The sequence below is a fragment of the Dama dama genome, chromosome 21 (genome assembly GCF_033118175.1).
Source record: "Dama dama isolate Ldn47 chromosome 21, ASM3311817v1, whole genome shotgun sequence".
Taxonomy (NCBI): domain Eukaryota; kingdom Metazoa; phylum Chordata; class Mammalia; order Artiodactyla; family Cervidae; genus Dama; species Dama dama.
The window spans coordinates 63,539,186-63,558,900 of NC_083701.1; the positions used below are offsets into that span (position 1 = coordinate 63,539,186).

Below are 19,715 nucleotides of genomic sequence, written 5' to 3' on the forward strand. Positions count from 1 at the left end.
GTTTGTTTTTATTTCTTTTGCTTTGGGAAATTGATCTAAGAAAATATTGCTTTGATTTATGTCAGAATGTTTTGCATGTGTTCCCTTCTAGGAGTTTTATGGTGTCATATCTTTAACCATGAGTTTACTTCTGCATATGGTATGAAAGTGTGTTTCATTAGTTTACATGTAGCTGTCCAGCTTTCCCAACATTACTTTTTGAACATACTGTCTTTTCTCCATTGTGTATACTTGCCTCCTTTGTCATAGATTAGTTGGTTGTAGATGTATGGGTTTATTTCTGGGCACTCTGTTCTGTTCCGTTGATCTATTATACATGTCTGTTCTTGTGTCAGTACCGTGCTGTGTTGATTACTGTAGCTTTGTAGCATAGTCTAAAGTCTGGAATGTTTGTGCCTCCAGCTTTGTTCTTTTTCCTCAGAATTGCTTTGGCAATTCTGGGCCTTTTGTCATTTCACGTAAATTTTAGGATTTTTATTTTGTTATTTTACAGAAATCATTTTCATTCAAGTGTCCTAAATCTTTTCCCGGATGTTTTCTTCAAGGTTGGGTCTTACGTTTATGTCTTATAGATTTTGAGTTAATTTTAAACATTTTTGTAAGGTAAAAGTCCAGCTTCTTTTGCATGTAGACATTCAACTTTCCCAGGACCATTTGTTGACGAGACTGTCCTTTCCCCACTCTGTAGTCCTGACACCCTTTGAAAATCATTTGGTCCTGCATACAAGGGCTTATTTCTGGGCTCTCTGTTCTGTTGCATTAGTTTGTGGTACTGACTTTAATCAGTACCACAGTGTCTTGATTACTTTTGTTTTGTAGTATGTTTTGAAATCAGAAACTGGGAGACCTCTAACTTTGTTTTTTCTCCTCAAGATTGTTTTGGCTATTTGGGACTCCTTGAAATTCCATATGAATTGGAGGATTGTTTTTTCACCTTCTGAAAAAAATAAAGTCACGGGATGTTGATAGAGATTGCATTGAATCTGTAGATTGATTTAAACAGTGTTAAGTCTTCCAACCAATCCTTGAGCATAGGGTGTATGTCCATTTATTTGTATATTCTTTTATTATTTTTACTTTCAACAATGTCTTTTTGTTTTCAGTGTATAAGTCTTTTAGCTCCTTAGTTCAATTTCTTTCTAAGTACTTTCCCCTTTTTTATGCTATAAAAATGGGATTTTTTTCTTAACTTCATTTTACTTCTGGTTAATGTATTTGAAGTGTAATTGATTTTTTTGTGTTGATTTTGTATGCTGCAAAACTTTTGCTGAAATCATTCATTAGTTATAACAGGTTTTTATGTGTATATGTGTAATGTTTAGAGTTCTATACATATGAGGTCATGTTGTTTGTGAATTGAGATAATTTTGCTTCTTTTACAATTCTTCTTTGCCTTTTATTTTTGTTTCTTGTTTAATTTCTCTGGTTTGAACTTCTAGTACTGTGTTGAATAGTAGTGACAAGAGTGGGCATTCTTGCCTTGTTCCTTATCTTAGAAGAAAAGCTTTTAGTCTTTTACCATTCACTCTCTTGCAAACTTTTCATTATGTTGAGATAGTTTTATTTCCAGTTTGTTGAGTGTTTTTTTTTATCTGTATGAAAGGGTATTGAATTTTGTCAAATGCTTTTACTTTGTCAGCTGAGATGATCATGCAGTTTTTGTTCTTTATTTTGTTGTTGATTTTCATTTGTTGAACTGTTCTTATATTCTAGGTATAAATTGATCATAGTGTATAATCCTTTTAATATACTGTTGGATTTGGTTTATTAGTAGTTGAGTATTTTTGCATCAGCATTTATTGGGAATATTAGTTTGTAGTTTTTGTTTTTGTTTTTCCATGTTGTATCTTTGTATGGTCTTAATATCAGAATAATACTGGCCTCAACGAATGAGTTTGTAAGTTTTCCTTTTTTTTCAATTCTTTGAAAGAGTTGAATTCTTTGGAAGGATTATTGGTGTTAATTCTTCCTAAAATGTTTGGTAGAATTCTCCAGCAAAGCCATCTAGTCCTGTGTTTTTCTTTGGTGAGAGGTTTTTAATTATATCTTCAGTTTCCTTACTGTTCACATTTTCTATTTCTTCATGATTTTGTCTTAGAAGATTATATCTTTCTAAGATTTTATCTATTTCTTTTAGGTTCATTGTTCATAGTATTCTCTTAACAATAGTTTTTATTTCTGTGACATCAATTTTAATGTCGTCTTTGATTCCTAATCTAGCAAAAGTGAAAGTGAAAGTCACTTAGTTGTGTCCGACTTTTTGCGACCCCATTTAGTGTAGTGCATGAAATTTTCCAGCCCAGAATACTGGAGTGGGTAGCCTTTTCTTTTTCCAGGGGATCTTCCCAGCCCAAGGATCAAATCCAGGTTTCCTTCATTGCAGGAGGATTCTTTACCAGGTTTACAAGGGAAACCCTAGTCTAGCTAAGGGTTTGCCAATTTTGTTGGTCTCAAAAAACCAACTCTTGGTTTCAATCTGCTTTATTGAGATACCAAGACTGGGTAGCTTGTAAATAATAGGAATTTATTTTTCACTGTTCTGCAAACTTGGAAGCACAAGATCGGGGTGCCAAGCATGGTCACATGCAGGTGAAAGCTTGTGGAGCTTTTTTCATAAGGCACTAATTCCATTCATGAGGGTTCCATCCTTATAACTTAAGCACCTCCCCAAAGCCCCAGCTCCTAATACCGTCATCTTTGGGAGTTTGGATATCATCAGTATATATTTTTGGAGGAGACAAATATTCAATTTTGTTGAATTTTTAAAATTTTGTTGAATTTTAAAATTTTAAAATTTTTAAAAATTTTCTTTTGTATTCACTATTTATCTCTGTTCTAATCTTTATCATTTCATTTCTTCTATGAACTTTGAGTTTAATTTGTGTTTCTGGTCGTTTGATGTATAAAGTCACATTGTTGCTTTGATGTCTTCTTTTTAAATAGAAGGGATTACTGCTATAAACTGCTCTCTTAATGCTGCTTTTGCTGCATCCCAGACGTTTTGGTATGTTGTGCTTTCATTTGTCTCTAGATATTTTCTTTTCTTTTTTTTGATGTGGACAAGTTTTAAAGTCTTAGTTGAATGTTTTACAATATTGCTTGTGTTTTATGTTTTGGTTTTTTGACCACCAGGCATGTGGGATTTTAGCTCCATAACCAGGTATCAAACCTACATCCCCTGTATTGGATGGTAAATTCTTAACTATAGGACCACCAGGGAAGTCCCTCCTGATATTTTCTTAATTTCCTTGTGATTTCTTCCTTGACCCTGTTTTTGTTTAAGAATATATTGTTTAATGTCCACGTATTTTTGGATTTTTCTGTTGTCTTTCTATTATTGATTCCTGGTTTCATTCCATTTTGTTTGCAGAAGAAAACTAAAGTATTCTTGTGGCCTAACATGCCATCCCTTTTGGAGAGTGTTTCTGTTCCTTGTGCATTTGAGAAGAATGTATATTCTGCTGTTGTTAAATGGGGGAAACTTCCCCCCCCCCCCCACCGTTTTTACCTATATTTTTTAATAGCTGTTGTTCTTTATTCTTCTGTATAGATTTATGTTTCCTTTTGACATCATTTTCCTGTAGCCTAAGGAGCTGTTTTTAACCATTTATTGTTGTGAAAGTCAGCTCATAATGAATTTTCTCACCTTTTTTTGTTTGAAAATTTTTATTTCTTACCTTCTGAGGGATATTTCCATTAAATATAGAGTTGTATTTTGATTATTATTTTCTTTCATCTCATTAAAGAGTCACTGTCTTTTGGCTTGCTTACTGTCTGACAAGAAGACTATAGTCATTCTTGTCTTTATCCTTATTTAAGTAATATGTCTTTTTCCTGGGATGTTCAGTATTTAGCTTTTAGTATTTTCTTCCTCTACTGGTATACCTCTTAATGCTGGCAATTTCATTATAATACATCAGATTTGTCTCTCTGTGTGTATTTATCCTTTTAGATTTGGTTAGTTACTTGCATCTCTAGTTTTATTGTTTTTATACAATTTGAAAAATGTTTGGCCAGTATTTCCTTCAGCCCTTTTCCCTCTTTTTGTCTGTTTCGGTTTTTTAATATCTATTCTTCATTTCCATGTAGGGCTCAGGCTTTTTCTTTTTTCCTTTATTATTAAGACTTTTTTTCTTCAAGTTATCTTTTGTGCTGTACAGTCTAATCTGTTTAAGTCTTATCCAGTGAAAACTTCATTTCAGATAGTTTATTTTTTTCATCTCTAAAATTTCTGTTTAGCTCTTTTTCTTATCTGTTTCCATTACATCAATAAGTACATGGGACGTATTTATATTTGCTTTTTATAAGATTATTTTTGTTAATTCTACTGTTTCTGCCATTTCTATGTCTGGTTTTATTTTGTGTGTGTGTGTCTGTTTTAATTGACTAAGTTTTCTCCTCCTTGTGAGTCATAGTTCCCAGTTTTTCTTATGTCTAGTAATTTTTCATTGAATTCTTAATGTTTAAAATTTTTACATTGTGGAGGCTGGATTTTAAGTTTTTAAAGAGTTCCAGGCATGCCTCTGAGATATTGAGGATTCAGTTTCAGACAACTGCAATGAAGTGAATATTGCAACAAAGTGAATCACATGAATTTTTTGGTTTCCAAGTATACAGAAAAGTTGTGTTTATACTGTTGTCTACTAAGTGGGCAATAGTGTTGTCTAGAAAACAGTGTAATATACCTTAATTGAAAATGCTTTACTGCTGAAAAATGCTAACCATCTGCTGCTGCTGCTGCTAAGTGACATTAGTCATGTCTGACTCTGTGTGACCACATGGACGGCAGCCCACCAGGCTCCCCTGTCCCTGGGATTCTCCTGGCAGGAATACTGGAGTGGGTTGCCATTTCCTTCTCCAATGCATGAAAGTGAAATCAAGTGAAAGTGAAGTCGCTCAGTCGTGTCCAACTCTTCGCGACCCCGTGGACTGTACCCCACCAGGCTCCTCCGTCCATGGGATTTTCCAGGCACGAGTACTGGAGTGGGTTGTCATTGCCGTCTCCAAACCATCATCTGAACCTTCAGTAAGATGTAATCTTTTTGCTGGTGGAGGATCTTGCCTTGATGTTCATGTCTGCTGACTCATCTGGGTGGTGGTTGCTGAAAGTTGGTGTTGCTATGGCAGTTTCTTAAAATAAGACAACAGTGAAGTTTTCCACATCGATTACTCTCTTTCTCAGACCATTTCTCTGTAGCATGCAGTGCTGGGCTTGATAGCATTTTACCCACAGTAGAACCTCTTTCACAATTGGAGTCTGTCCTTTTAAAGATTGCTACAGTTTCATCAACTAAAGTTTATGCCATATTTTACATCCTTTGTTGTCATTTCAACAGTCTTTGTAACAGCTTCATCAGGAGTAGATTCTGTCTCAAGAAATTACTTTCTTTGCTCATCTATAAGAGACAATTCCTCATCTGCTAAAGTTTTATCATGAGATTGTAGCAGTTCAGTCACATCTTCAAGTTCCAGTTCTAAATTACAGTTCTTTTGCTGTTTCTATCACATCTGCAATATTTTCCTTCACTGAAGTCTTGAATCCCTCAAAGTCATCCATGAGATTTCTGCTCAGTTCTTTCAAACCATATTGATGTTGATATTTTGACCTCTTCCTTTGAATCATTAATGTTCTTATGATTGGGGAATCCTTTCCAAGTTTTCAGTTTACTCTGCCCAGAGCTATCAAGGGAATCACTGTCTATGGCTCCTATAGCCTTATGAAATACATATCATAAGGCTATATATGAAATATATATAGAAGTAATAATACTTGAAATTTGAAATTGCTCCTTGATCATGGGCTGCAGAATGGACTTTGTGTTAGCAGGAAGGAAAACAGTATTATCTTTGTGCATTTTCAAAGAGCTCTTGGGTGACCAAGTGCATTGTCAATGAGTAGTAATGTTTTGAAAGGAATCTTTTTTTTTCTGAGCAGCAGGTCTCAAGAGTGGGCTTATAATATTCAGTTGTAAAACAGATGTATTGTCATTCAGGCTTTATTATTCTACCTACAGAGTGCAGGCAGAGTGGATTTAGCATAATCCTTAGGGACCCTAGGATTTTCAGAGGGTAAATGAGCATTGGTGTCAACTTAAACTCACCAGCTTCATTAGCTCTTGTCCTGTGAAGCTTTGAAGCCAGGTGTTGACCTCTCCCCTCTAGCTGTGAAAGCCCTCGATGGTATTTTCTTGCAATATAAGGCTGTTGAATCTACACTGGACATCTATTGTTTAGTGTTGTTGTTCAGTCCCCAAGGTGCATTAGACTCTTTGTGACCTTGTGGACTGCAGCATGCCAGGCTTCCCTCTCCTTTACTGTCTCCTGGAGTTTTCTCAGACTCATGTCCAATTGAGCTGATGATGCCATCCCACCATCTCATCCTCTGTTGTCCCCTTCTCCTTCTGTCTTCAGTCTTTCTGAGCATCAGGGTCTTTTCCAATGAGTCGGCTCTATATCGGTGGCCAAAATATTGGAGCTTCAGCTTCAGCATCAGTCCTTCCAATGAATATTCAGGACTGATTTCCTTTAGGATGGACTGGTTTGATCTTCTTGCAGTCCAAGGGACTCTCAGGGAGTCTTCTCCAGCACCACAATTCAATAGTATCAGTTCTTTGGCGCTCAGCCTTCTTTATGGTCCAACTTTCACATCCATACATGACCACTTGAAAAACCATAGCTTTGATTATACGGACCTTTGTTGGCAAAGTGATTTCTATGCTGTCTGGGTTTGTCATAGTTTTTCTTCCAAAGAAGGGTTCCCTGATAGCTCAGTTGGTAAAGAATCAACCTGCAGTGCAGGAGACCCTGGTACAATTCCTGGGTCAGGAAGATCTGCTGGAGAAGGGATAGGGTACCCACTCTTGTTTCTTGAGCTTCCCTTGTGGCTCAGCTGGTAAAGAGTCTGCCTACAATGTGGGAGACCTAGGTTTGATCCCTGGGTTGGGAAGATCCCCTGGAGAAGGGAAAGGCTACCCACTCCAGTATTCTGGCCTGGAAAATTCCATGGACTGTATGTTCCATGGGGTCACAAAGAGTTGGACAAGACTGAGCCACTTTCACTCACTTCACTTCTTCCAAGGAGCAAGCATCTTTTAATTTCATGGTTGCATTAACTGTCCACAGTGATTCTGGAGCCCAAGAAAATTAAATCTGTCACTCTTTCCACTTCTTCCGCATCTGTTTGCCATGAGGTGATGGGACTGGATGTCCTGATCTTGTTTAGTGCAGGTGCCTGCATCTTGCTGGATCTTCTGTGTAACTTGCTGCAGCATTACATGAGTACTTTCTGCTTCACCTTGCACTCTCATGTTATGGAGATGCCTTCTTTCCTTAAAACCCATGAATCACCCTTTGCTAGCTACAGACTTTCCTCTTGCCACTGCTTTACTTTTCTCTGTCTTCACAGATGGGTTTCCCTTGTGGCTTAGCTGGTAAAGATTCATAGATGTGAAGAAAATCAGGGCTTTGATCTGGATTAAGCTTTGGTTTAAGGTAATGCTGTGTCTCGTTTGATCTAACCAGACTACTAAAACTTTCTCCTTATCAGCAGCAAGGCTGTTTTGTTTTCTTATCATTTGTGTGTTCACTGGAGTAGTGCTTTAACTTTTCTTCAAGAACTTTTCCCATACAGCTGCTGTGGAGAACAGTATGGAGATTTCTTCAGAAAGCTAGGAATAACCTCCCATATGACCCAGAAATCTCACTACTGGTCACATACCCTGAGAAAACCATAATTCTAAAAGAAGACACATGTACCCCAACATTCACTGAAGCACTATTTACAATAGCCAAACATGAAAGCAACCTAGCTGTCCATTGACAGATGAATAAGATAGAGAAGTTGTGGTACATATATACAATAGAATATTACTCAGCCATAAAAAGGAACACATTTGACTGAGTTCTGATGAGGTGGATGAACCTAGAGCCTGTTATACAGAGTGAAGTAAGTCAGAAAGAGAAAAGTAAATATCATATATTAATGCACATATATGGAATCTATTAATAGAAAAATTGTAGTGATGAACCTACTTGCAGGGCAGCAGGAGACATAGGGAACAGACTTGTGGGCACAGCGAGGGAAGGAGAGAGTGGAAAGCGTTGAGAGAGTAGTACTAAAACACACCCATTACCGCATGTAAAGTAGATAGCCAGTGGGGATTTGCCTTATGACTCAGAGAGCTCAACCGATGCTCTGTGACAACCCAGAGGGATGAGAGGTGGGAGGGAGTTTCAAGAGGGAGGGGACATGTGTATATCTAAGGCCGATACATGCTGATGTATGAAAGAAACCAACACAACATTGTACAGCAATTATCCTCCCATTAAAAATAAATTAAACAACAGGAAAGAACTTTTGCTTGGCATTCACAACTTGGGTAACTGTTTAGCACCGGAGGCCTGGCTTATGGCCTATCTCCACTTTTGACAAACCTTCTTCACTAAGCTTAATCATTTCTAGCTTCTAAGTTAAAGTGAGAAATGGGTGACTCTTCTTTTTGCTTGAACACTTGGAGGTTGTTTTAGAGTTAGTAATTGGCTTAATTTCGATATTGTTTTGTCTCAGAATAGGGAGGCCCGAGGAAAAGGGAGAGTGATGGGGAATGGCCAGTTGGTGGAGCAGTCAGCACAGATAACATTTATTAGGCTCATATGGGTGCAGTTCATGGAATCCGAAAACACATTGCAATGGTAATATGTAAGATCATTGAGTACAGATCATTATAAAAACATAATAATAATGAAAAAGTTTGAAATATTGTGAAAATTACCAAAATGTGACACATGACACAAAGTGAGCAAATGCTGTTGGAAAAATGGTACCAATAAGTCTTGTTTTATGCAGGGTTGCCACACACCTTAGTTTCGTAACAAAAAAACCTCAGTATCTGCAAAACATAATAAAAGAAGGTATGCCTCTATAGACTTGTTCTGGTAGGCAGTTAAGTTACCTTGTAGATTGGCTCAGTGGTTTTGAAGCCTGTTTTTAAGCTCTTTTTGGGAAGTCTAAGTAGCCTTTTGGCTTCACTGCTGGCTCAGTAAAGAGTCTGCTTGCAATAAAGGAGATGCAGAAGACACAGGTTCAATTCCTGGATCAGGAAAATCCCCTGGAGGAGGGCATGGCAACCCACTCCAGTATTCTTGCCTGGAGAATCCATGGACAGAGGAGCCTGGTGGGCTACAGTCCATGGGGTCACAAAGAGTTGGACAACTGAGTATGTACTCACGCAAAGTAGACTTTATGTTTTGGTAATGCGGTCTCTCTTGTAAAACAAGGTTGTTCTGGGATGTATTCTCATAACTATTGTTGATTTAACTATTGTTGATGGGAAAGATTCTCAGCCTTGTGTGATCTCTGGGAGTTGTTCTTTTTAGAAATCTTTTTTTCCCCCCTTAGGAAATCGATTTTGTTGGGCTTTGTAGTATGTTTTTGTAAGCATGTACAGGTTGGCATTCAGCTAAATAGTCAAGGGAACTGTTCGGTAGATTGGTGGACTTCTTTCTCAGTATAGCTCTTTTCTCACAGGTGTTCTGTAGTGTAAATTTTATTTGCCTTGCCTCTCCAAACTCTCATCTTTGTTTCTTTAACTCTGCAAAATTGTTGGGCTCTTTGAATTCCTCTCACTGTGCTACATTTTGGATATAGCCCATATAGCCCATATAGCTTTAGAGGTAAAGCCTGGGCGATAGCAGGGCTTTTCTTATTATTTTTTTCCTTTTGTTATGGATCACAGTCCTGAAATGTCTGATATCTAATTTGTGAAAATAGTTTCCCATAATTTTTTTTTTTTTTTTTTAGTTTTTTGGCTGTTGGCAGCAGACAGATAATATCCTCTTACTTCCTTGTAGTCAGAAGTGGAAGTCCTGTAACAGACACTTTCAAATTTTCAAGTTGTTTGAACTTTCAGTAGCATTCTTGAAAGTGGTCAGGTACTACTTTCTTGTCCTTCATGACCTCATTTCTTAATTATTGATGTTTTCCTAGGGTCTCTTTTCTCTCTTTTTTTTCCCCTTTATTTTTATTAGTTGGAGGCTAATTACTTTACAATATTGTAGTGGTTTTTGTCATACATTGGCATGGATTTACATGTATTCCCCATCCCGATCCCCCCTCCCACCTCCCTCTCTACCCAATCCCTCTGGGTCTTCCCAGTGCACCAGCCCTGAGCACTTGTCTCATGCATCCAACCTGGGCTGGTGATCTGTTTCACCCTAGATAATATACATGTTTCAATGCTGTTCTCTCGAAACATCCCACCCTCACATTCTCCCACAGAGTCCAAAAGTCTGTTCTGTACATCTGTGTCTCTTTTTCTGTTTTGCATATAGGGTTATCGTTACCATCTTTCTAAATTTCATATATATGTGTTAGTATGCTGTAATGGTCTTTATCTTTCTGGCTTACTTCACTCTGTATAATGGGCTCCAGTTTCATCCATCTCATTAGAACTGATTCAAATGAATTCTTTTTAACAGCTGAGTAATATTCCATGGTGTATATGTACCACAGCTTCCTTATCCATTCGTCTGCTGATGGGCATCTAGGTTGCTTCCATGTCCTGGCTATTATAAACAGTGCTGCGATGAACATTGGGGTGCACGTGTCTCTTTCAGATCTGGTTTCCTCGGTGTGTATGCCCAGAAGTGGGATTGCTGGGTCATATGGCAGTTCTATTTCCAGTTTTTTAAGAAATCTCCACACTGTTCTCCATAGCAGCTGTACTAGTTTGCATTCCCACCAACAGTGTAAGAGGGTTCCATTTTCTCCATAAGCATTTATTGCTTGTAGACTTTTGGATAGCAGCCATCCTGACTGGCGTGTAATGGTACCTCATTGTGGTTTTGATTTGCATTTCTCTGATAATGAGTGATGTTGAGCATCTTTTCATGTGTTTGTTAGCCATCTGTATGTCTTCTTTGGAGAAATATCTGTTTAGTTCTTTGGCCCATTTTTTGATTGGGTCATTTATTTTTCTGGAATTGAGCTGCAGGAGTTGCTTGTATATTTTTGAGATTAATCCTTTGTCTGTTGCTTCATTTGCTATTATTTTCTCCCAATCTGAGGGCTGTCTTTTCACCTTGCTTATAGTTTCCTTTGTTGTGCAAAAGGTTTTAAGTTTCATTAGGTCCCATTTGTTTATTTTTGCTTTTATTTCCAATATTCTGGGAGGTGGGTCATAGAGGATCCTGCTGTGATTTATGTCGGAGAGTGTTTTGCCTATGTTCTCCTCTAGGAGTTTTATAGTTTCTGGTCTTACATTTAGATCTTTAATCCATTTTGAGTTTATTTTTGTGTACAGTGTTAGAAAGTGTTCTAGTTTCATTCTTTCACAGGTGGTTGACCAGTTTTCCCAGCACCACTTGTTAAAGAGGTTGTCTTTTTTCCATTGTATATCCTTGCCTCCTTTGTCAAAGATAAGGTGTCCATAGGTTCGTGGATTTATCTCTGGGCTTTCTATTCTGTTCCATTGATCTATATTTCTGTCTTTGTGCCAGTACCATACTGTCTTGATGATTGTGGCTTTGTAGTATAGTCTGAAGTCGGGCAGGTTGATTCCTCCAGTTCCATTCTTCTTTCTCAAGATTACTTTGGCTCTTCGAGGTTTTTTGTATTTCCATACAAATTGTGAAATTATTTGTTCTAGTTCTGTGAAAAATACCATTGGTAGCTTGATAGGGATTGCATTGAATCTATAGATTGCTTTGGGTAGTATAGCCATTTTGACAATATTGATTCTTCCAATCCATGAATACGGTATATTTCTCCATCTGTTTGTGTCCTCTTTGATTTCTTTCATCAGTGTTTTATAGTTTTCTATGTATAGGTCTTTTGTTTCTTTAGGTAGATATACTCCTAAGTATTTTATTCTTTTTGTTGCAATGGTGAATGGCATTGTTTCCTTAATTTCTCTTTCTGTTTTCTCATTGTTTATAGAAATGCAAGGGATTTCTGTGTGTTAATTTTATATCCTGCAACTTTACTATATTCGTTGATTAGCTCTAGTAATTTTCTGGTAGAGTCTTTAGGGTTTTCTATGTAGAGGATCATGTCATCTGCAAACAGCGAGAGTTTCACTTCTTCTTTTCCTATCTGGATTCCTTTTACTTCTTTTTCTGCTCTGATTGCTGTGGCCAAAACTTCCAAAACTATGTTGAATAGTAGTGGTGAGAGTGGGCACCCTTGTCTTGTTCCTGATTTCAGGGGAAGTGCTTTCAATTTTTCACCATTGAGGGTAATGCTTGCTGTGGGTTTGTCATATATAGCTTTTATTATGTTGAGGTATGTTCCTTCTATTCCTACTTTCTGGAGAGTTTTAATCATAAATGAGTGTTGAATTTTGTCAAAGGCTTTCTCTGCATCTATTGAGATAATCATATGGTTTTTATCTTTCAATTTGTTAATGTGTATTACATTGATTGATTTGTGGATATTAAAGAATCCTTGCATCCCTGGGATAAAGCCCACTTGGTCATGATGTATGATTTGTTTAATATGTTGTTGGATTCTGTTTGCTAGAATTTTGTTAAGGATTTTTGCATCTATGTTCATCAGTGATATTGGCCTGTAGTTTTCTTTTTCTGTGGCATCTTTGTCTGGTTTTGGAATTAGGGTGATGGTGGCCTCATAGAATGAGTTTGGAAGTTTACCTCCTTCTGCAATTTTCTGGAAGAGCTTGAGTAAGATAGGCGTTAGCTCTTCTCTAAATTTTTGGTAGAATGCAGCTGTGAAGCCATCTGGTCCTGGGCTTTTGTTTGCTGGAAGATTTCTGATTACAGTCTCGATTTCCTTGCTTGTGATGGGTCTGTTAAGATCTTCTATTTCTTTCTGGTTCAGTTTTGGAAAGTTATACTTTTCTAAGAACTTGTCCATTTTATTGGCATAGAGCTGCTGGTAGTAGTCTCTTATGATCCTTTGTATTTCAGTGTTTTCTGTTGTGATCTCTCCATTTTCATTTCTAATTTTGTTAATTTGGTTCTTCTCCCTTTGTTTCTTAATGAGTCTTATTAATGGTTTGTCAATTTTGTTTATTTTTTCAAAAAACCGGCTTTTAGCTGTGTTGATTTTTGCTATGGTCTCTTTAGTTTCTTTTGCATTTATTTCTGCCCTAATTTTTAAGATTTCTTTCCTTCTACTAACCCTGGGGTTCTTCATTTCTTCCTTCTCTAGTTGCTTTAGGTGTAGAGTTAGGTTATTTATTTGACTTTTTTCTTGTTTCTTGTGGTAAGCCTGTAATGCTATGACCTTCCCCTTAGCACTGCTTTTACAGTGTCCCATAGGTTTTGGGTTGCTGTGTTTTCATTTTCATTCATTTCTATGCATATTTTGATTTCTTTTTTGACTTCTTCTATGATTTGTTGGTTATTCAGAAGCGTGTTATTTAGCCTCCATATGTTTGAATTTTTAATAATTTTTTTCCTGTAATTGAGATCTAATCTTACTGCACTGTGGTCAGAAAAGATGACTGGAATGATTTCAGTTTTTTTGAATTTACCAAGACTAGATTTATGGCCCAGGATGTGATCCATTCTGGAGAAGGTTCCATGTGCACTTGAGAAAAGTGAAATTGATTGTTTTAGGGTGAAATGTCCTATAGATATCAATTAGGTCTAGCTGGTCCATTGTGTCATTTAAAGTTTGTGTTTCCTTGTTAATTTTCTGTTTAGCTGATCTATCCATAGTTGTGAGTGGGGTATTAAAGTCTCCCACTATTATTGTGTTACTATTAATTTCCTCTTTCATACTCGTTAGCATTTGCCTTACACATTGTGGTGCTCCTATGTTGGGTGCATATATGTTAATAATTGTTATATCTTCTTCTTGGATTGATCCTTTGATCATTATGTAGTGTCCTTCTTTGTCTCTTTTCACAGCCTTTATTTGAAAGTCTGTTTTATCTGATATGAGTATTGCGACTCCTGCTTTTGGTCTCTGTTTGCGTGAAATATTTTTTTCCAGCCCTTCACTTTTAGTCTGTATGTGTCCCTTGTTGTGAGGTGGGTCTCTTGTAGACAGCATATATAGGGGTCTTGTTTTTGTATCCATTCACCCAGTCTTTGTCTTTTGGTTGGGGCATTCAACCCGTTTACATTTAAGGTAATTATTGATAGGTATGGTCCCATTGCCATTTACTTTGTTGTTTTGGGTTCATGTTTATACAACCTTTCTGTGTTTCCTGTCTGGAGGAGATCCTTTAGCATTTGCTGAAGAGCTGGTTTGGTGGTGCTGAATTCTCTTAGCTTTAGCTTGTCTGTAAAGCTTTTGAATTCTCCTTTGGATCTGAATGAGATCCTTGCTGGGAACCTTGCTGGGTACAGTAATCCAGGTTGTAGGTTATTCTCTTTCATTACTTGAAGTATGTCCTGCCATTCCCTTCTGGCCTGAAGGGTTTCTATTGATCAGCTGTTATCCTTATGGGAATCCCTTTGTGTGTTATTTGTTGTTTCTCCCTTGCTGCTTTTAATATTTGTTCTTTGTGTTTGATCTTTGTTAATTTGATTAATATGTGTCTTGGGGTGTTTCGCCTTGGGTTTATCCTGTTTGGGACTCTCTGGGTTTCTTGGACCTGTGTAACTATTTCCTTCCCCATTTTAGGGAAGTTTTCAGCTATTATCTCCTTGAGTATTTTCTCATGGCCTTCCTTTTTGTCTTCTTCTTCTGGGACTCCTATGATTCGAATGTTGGGGCGTTTCACATTGTCCCAGAGGTCCCTGAGGTTGTCCTCATTTCTTTTGATTCTTTTTTCTTTTTTCCTCTTTGCTTCATTTATTTCCACCATTTTATCTTCTACCTCACTTATCCTATCTTCCGTCTCTGTTACTCTACTGTTGGTTCCCTCCAGAGTGTTTTTTATCTCATTCATTGCATTATTCATTTTTAATTGACTCTTTTTTATTTCTTCTAGGTCCTTATTAAACATTTCTTGCATCTTCTCAATCTTTGTCTCCAGGCTACTTATCTGTAACTCCATTTTGTTTTCAAGATTTTGGATCATTTTTATTATCATTATTTTAAATTCTTTTTTTTTTTTTTTAATCATTTTCTTTTTATCATCATTTAAAATTCTTTTAAATTTTCAGGTAGATTCCCTATCTCCTCCTCTTTTGTTTGGCTTGGTGGGGATTTTTCATGTTCCTTTACCTGTTGGGTATTTCTCTGCCTTTTCATCTTGTTTAGATTGCTGTGTCTGGACTGGGCTTTCTGTACTCTGGTGGTCTGTGGTTCCTTTTTATTATGGAGGTTTCACCCAGTGGGTGGGGTTGGACGCTTGGCTTGTCAAGGTTTTCTGGTTAGGGAAGCTTGCGTCGGTGTTCTGGTGCGTGGAACTGGATTTCTTCTCTCTGGGGTGCAATGGAGTGCCCAGTAATGAGTTTTGAGATGGGTCTATGTGTTAGGTGTGACTTTGGCAGACTGTATGTTGACGCTCAGGGCTATGTTCCTGCGTTGCTGGAGAATTTGTGTGGTATGTCTTGCTCTGGAACTTATTGGCTCTTGGGTGGTGGTTGGTTTTAGTGTAGGTTTGGAGGCTTTTGGATGGCCTCTTATTATAATGTTCCGTGTAGTCAGGAGTTTTCTGGTGTTCTCAGGTTTTGGGCTTAAGTCTCCTTCCTCTGGATTTCAGTTTTATTCTTCCAGTAGTCTCAAGACTTCTCCAACTATACAGCACTAATAATAAAACTTCTAGGTTAATGGTGAAAAGATTCTCCACCGTGAGGGACACCCAGAGAGATTCACAGAGTTACATGAAAAAGAGGAGAGGGAGGAGGGAGATAGAGATGAGCAGGAGGAGAAAAGGGGGGACTCAAGAAGAGAGAGACAGATCTACGCAATTCTCTATTCCTAAAGTGTTCTCCGTAGCTCAGACACCCACAAAGATTCACAGAATTGGATTGGGAAGAGAAGGGGAAGGGAGGAAATAGAGGTGTTCTGAGGTAGAAAACGGAGAGTCAAAATTGGGAGAGAGTAATCAACACACTCCTGAATAAAAATGGGAACTGGATATTGGACTCTTAAATGTCCAAAATTTATATCACATACTGAAAAACAAAGTAGAGTAGACGTTAGACTCTTAAAAATACAATATTAAAAACAAAAACAAAAAATTTTAGAAATATATATGAAGTTCGGTTTAAAAATAGGGCTTCTCTTTTTTTTTTTGCAAGGTTATAGTGAAATGAAAATGAAAATTAAGGAGCAGTAGAGGAGTAATAGAGGACTTTTAAAAGAAAATAAGAGAAAAAACAAAACAATTTTTTTCTTAATTAAAAAAATAGTAAAAATATATGAAAATGAAAGTTAAGGAGTAATGGGGGAGTAATACGGAATTTTAAAAGAAAAGTGAAAGAAGAAAAGAAAAAAAATTTTTTTTAATTAAAAAAAAAAATACATATCTAGGAATTTCTCTGGAGCTGTTGCGGTCAGTGTGGGTTCGGTTCAGTTTCAGATAGCTCCTCGTTCCAGCTTACACTTCTCGATATCTATAGGCCCCTTCCGGTGTAGTGGGTGTTACCTACAGGGATTTTAATCTGTTGCACCGGTCCCTTCCGAAGCGGTTCCCTTTGTTTATTTGGCTTCTGTTTGCCGGTCTCTTCACTGTCTAATTTCCGCCCTGACACAGGCGGGCGGAGGTGGACTCTTGTTCAGGTTCGCTGGTTCAGTCGCGCTGCGGGGAGGGAGGGGCGCTGCAGGCAGATTTCGCTGTGTGTGGGGAGCACTCACAGTGTTCCGGCCACACTGGGTTTGCCCCCGCTCGCTGTGTGTGCTTTCCCCGTCTACACTGCTTAGGCCCCTGGCTGCTCTATATGGAGCGGGCCCTGCGTTGCGTGCCGTTCCCGTTTTCGGGTACTCCACAAAAGCGCGGACTCGTTTGCGCCTGCGTTTTGTGCCTTCCCCGGCCTGAGCGGCTCAGGCAGCCAGGAGCTTGACGGGCGCACTCTCCCGGGTGCGGTGCGCCTTCTCCCCTCCGCGGCCCCAGCCTCAGTTTCCTCGCGCGCTGGTCGGTTCCACTTTTCGGGTACTCCACATAAGTGCAGACTCCGTTGGGCCTGCGTTTTGTGCCTTCCCCGCCGGAGCAGCTCAGGCAGCCAGGAGCTTGAGGGGCGCACTCTCCCCGGGTGCCGTGTGCCTTATCCCCTCCGCGGTCCCAGCCTCAGTTTCCGTGAGCGCCAGTCCGGTGCGCCTTGTGTCTGTTCTCGGGTGCTGGCCTCAAGCTGCAACCCTCCTGGTGGATGTCGACCATCCAGAATCTCAGGAAGTCTTTGGTTAGAAGCTGGGAGCCTGTCTGCAGTTTGGTAGGGGTGCCTTCTCTGGGGCCGAGTTTGCCCCCCTCCCCTCCCCCCTGCCTCCTGCCTCCGGAGGGGATGGGGCGGTCCGCCGCAGGCTAGCTGTTCTCTGGAATTGCTCAGTCCCTTTGTTCTGCGAATGGCCGGCTGTGTGTTCCGGCCGGTTAATTTTCTCTCTCTCTTGCTATCCCAGTTTAAGTTGCTATCTCACGAAAGCTCCCTCCGACTGCTCTTAGGGCATTCGACCCGGTCCTTACCCTGAGCAATGCTGCCTGCTCCTCTCCCTTCCGCCCCCACTTGCTGGTGGCGGATGTGGGCGTCTGGGGTACTTTTCAGCTGGGAGTTGCTTTTAGGCATGTAATCAGTGGGTTTATTTTTTCTCCCAGTTAGGTTGCCATCTGAGATTCGAAAACTTCCCCCAGACCCGCCAGTGAGAGAGTTTCCTGGTGTTTGGAAACTTCCTCTATTAAGACTCGCTTCCCGGGACGGGTCTGCGTCCCTAGCTCTTTTGTCTCTCTTTTTATCTTTTATATTTTGTCCTACCTCCTTTCGAAGACAATGGGCTGCTTTTCTGGGCACCTGGTGTCCTCTGCTAGTGATCAGAAGTTGTTTTGTGAAGTTTGCTCAGCGTTCAATTGTTCTTTGGATGAATTTGTAGGGGAGAAAGTGGTCTCCGGGTCCTATTCCTCCGCCATCTTGGCCCGCCCCCCCCATCTCTTTTCTCTTTGATCCTTATTTCTTCTTAGACATTTTCTTGATGGCTTTATCCCTCATCATACCTTTAGGCTTCATCTGTGTGCTGTATGTGTGTGTTAGTCACTCAGTCATGTCCGACTCTTTGCAATCCCATGGACCATAGCCCGCCAGCCTCCTCTGTCCATGGAATTCTTCAGGCAAGAGTACTGGAGTAGGTAGCCATTCCCTTCTTCAGGGGATCTTCCTGATTCAGGAACTGAACCTGGGTCTCCTGTATTGCAGGTAGATTCTTTACCATGACACCAAAAAATGACATTGCCAATTCAGATCTCTCCTGGGATTCATATAAACAGTTGGTTACTGGAAATCTACATTTGGATGAGAGGAGTTAAACCCAACGCGTTCCTCTTCAAGCTTTTTTTTTGCATTGTTTAGTTTGGTAAATAACGTTACATCTAGTCGTTTGCATAAATCAAAGGCTTAAGAGACATTCTCAACTTCTCTCTTTCTTGCATCTCCGCATATTTAATCAAAACCACTTTCTGTTGAGTGTGCCTGCTCAGTATCTTGCTTAGCTAGTCTTCTCTCGGTTCTTACTGCCACTGCTACTGTATTCTTTGCATCCGTATTTTGAACAACTCCCTGCTAGTTTCCCTTCTCTGCTGTTGCTTGTTGCATGTTCTTCCTCTTGATTACAGGGGGGTGATCTTTTAAAAACAGAGCTCCTTAACATGGTTTACAAGACTCTTTCTAACCTGACTCTTTACCTCTGCATCCTGACCACTTTTACTTTATTCATGTGGAATTACTTTTGGTCTGTCAAACACACCATGTATAATGTCTCTCATTTCTTGTTTCTAGATATTTCTGCCCATGCCATACTTTGGATAACTTTTAAAAAAGCAAAAACAAATTAAAAAGTTTTCTCTATGGCAACCAGTCAAGTAGCCCATAAAAACTAAAAACTCATAAGTAAAGTCACTACAAATGGGAATATTTGCAACCTAAACCTTTTCTTATCTCTGTGTACAGATAAGAAAAGGACCAAAAACACAGAAGAAAAGGGAGCAGAGATCATGAATAGATGATTTTGTTTCATACTGTAGTAAAAGATGCTCAACTTCACTCGCAGTAGGAGAAATGCAAAATAAATCTGAGTTATAAGTTTTTACCTAATATATTGGCTGAAATACAAATATTTCCAAATATAAAGTTTAATGTATCTATCCAGATATAGAGTTTAGTACTCTATAGGTGGAATTGTGGGAAAAGAAGGTTTCTCATGTATTACTGGTAGGAAAGTAAATTGGTGTAAATTGCCCCCAAAGGACAATTTGCTGGTGTCCATTAATATACATACATATTGACGTGATGTACAATTGTAGTAGATAAAATATACCATCATATAATCAATCAGCAATTTTAATAGTATCTAGTTATTATAACAGTGATTTTATTATGTTATTAAATTTATATTATGAAATATGGTCATACTTAGAGTATTTGTACTTACTTATATGTATACTTGTATATGGGCTTCACCGGTGGTTCAGTGATAAAGAATCCACCTGCAAGGCAGGAGATGCAGGAGACACGGATTTGACCCCTGGGTCAGGAAGATCCACTGGAGGAGGGTATGGCAACCCACTCCAGTGTTCTTGGACAGAGGAAACTGGCGGGCTACACTCCATAGGGTCATAAAGAGTCGGACATGACTGGAGTGACTGAGCCACACACAC

General features: G+C 38.9%; 1 protein-coding gene across 1 annotated transcript in view; it reads left to right on the plus strand.

Annotated features, from left to right (window-relative positions):
- Window positions 1–19,715, plus strand: part of STK3 (serine/threonine kinase 3) — a 293,448-nt gene that overhangs the window by 23,829 nt on the left and 249,904 nt on the right. The window lies entirely within an intron of this gene.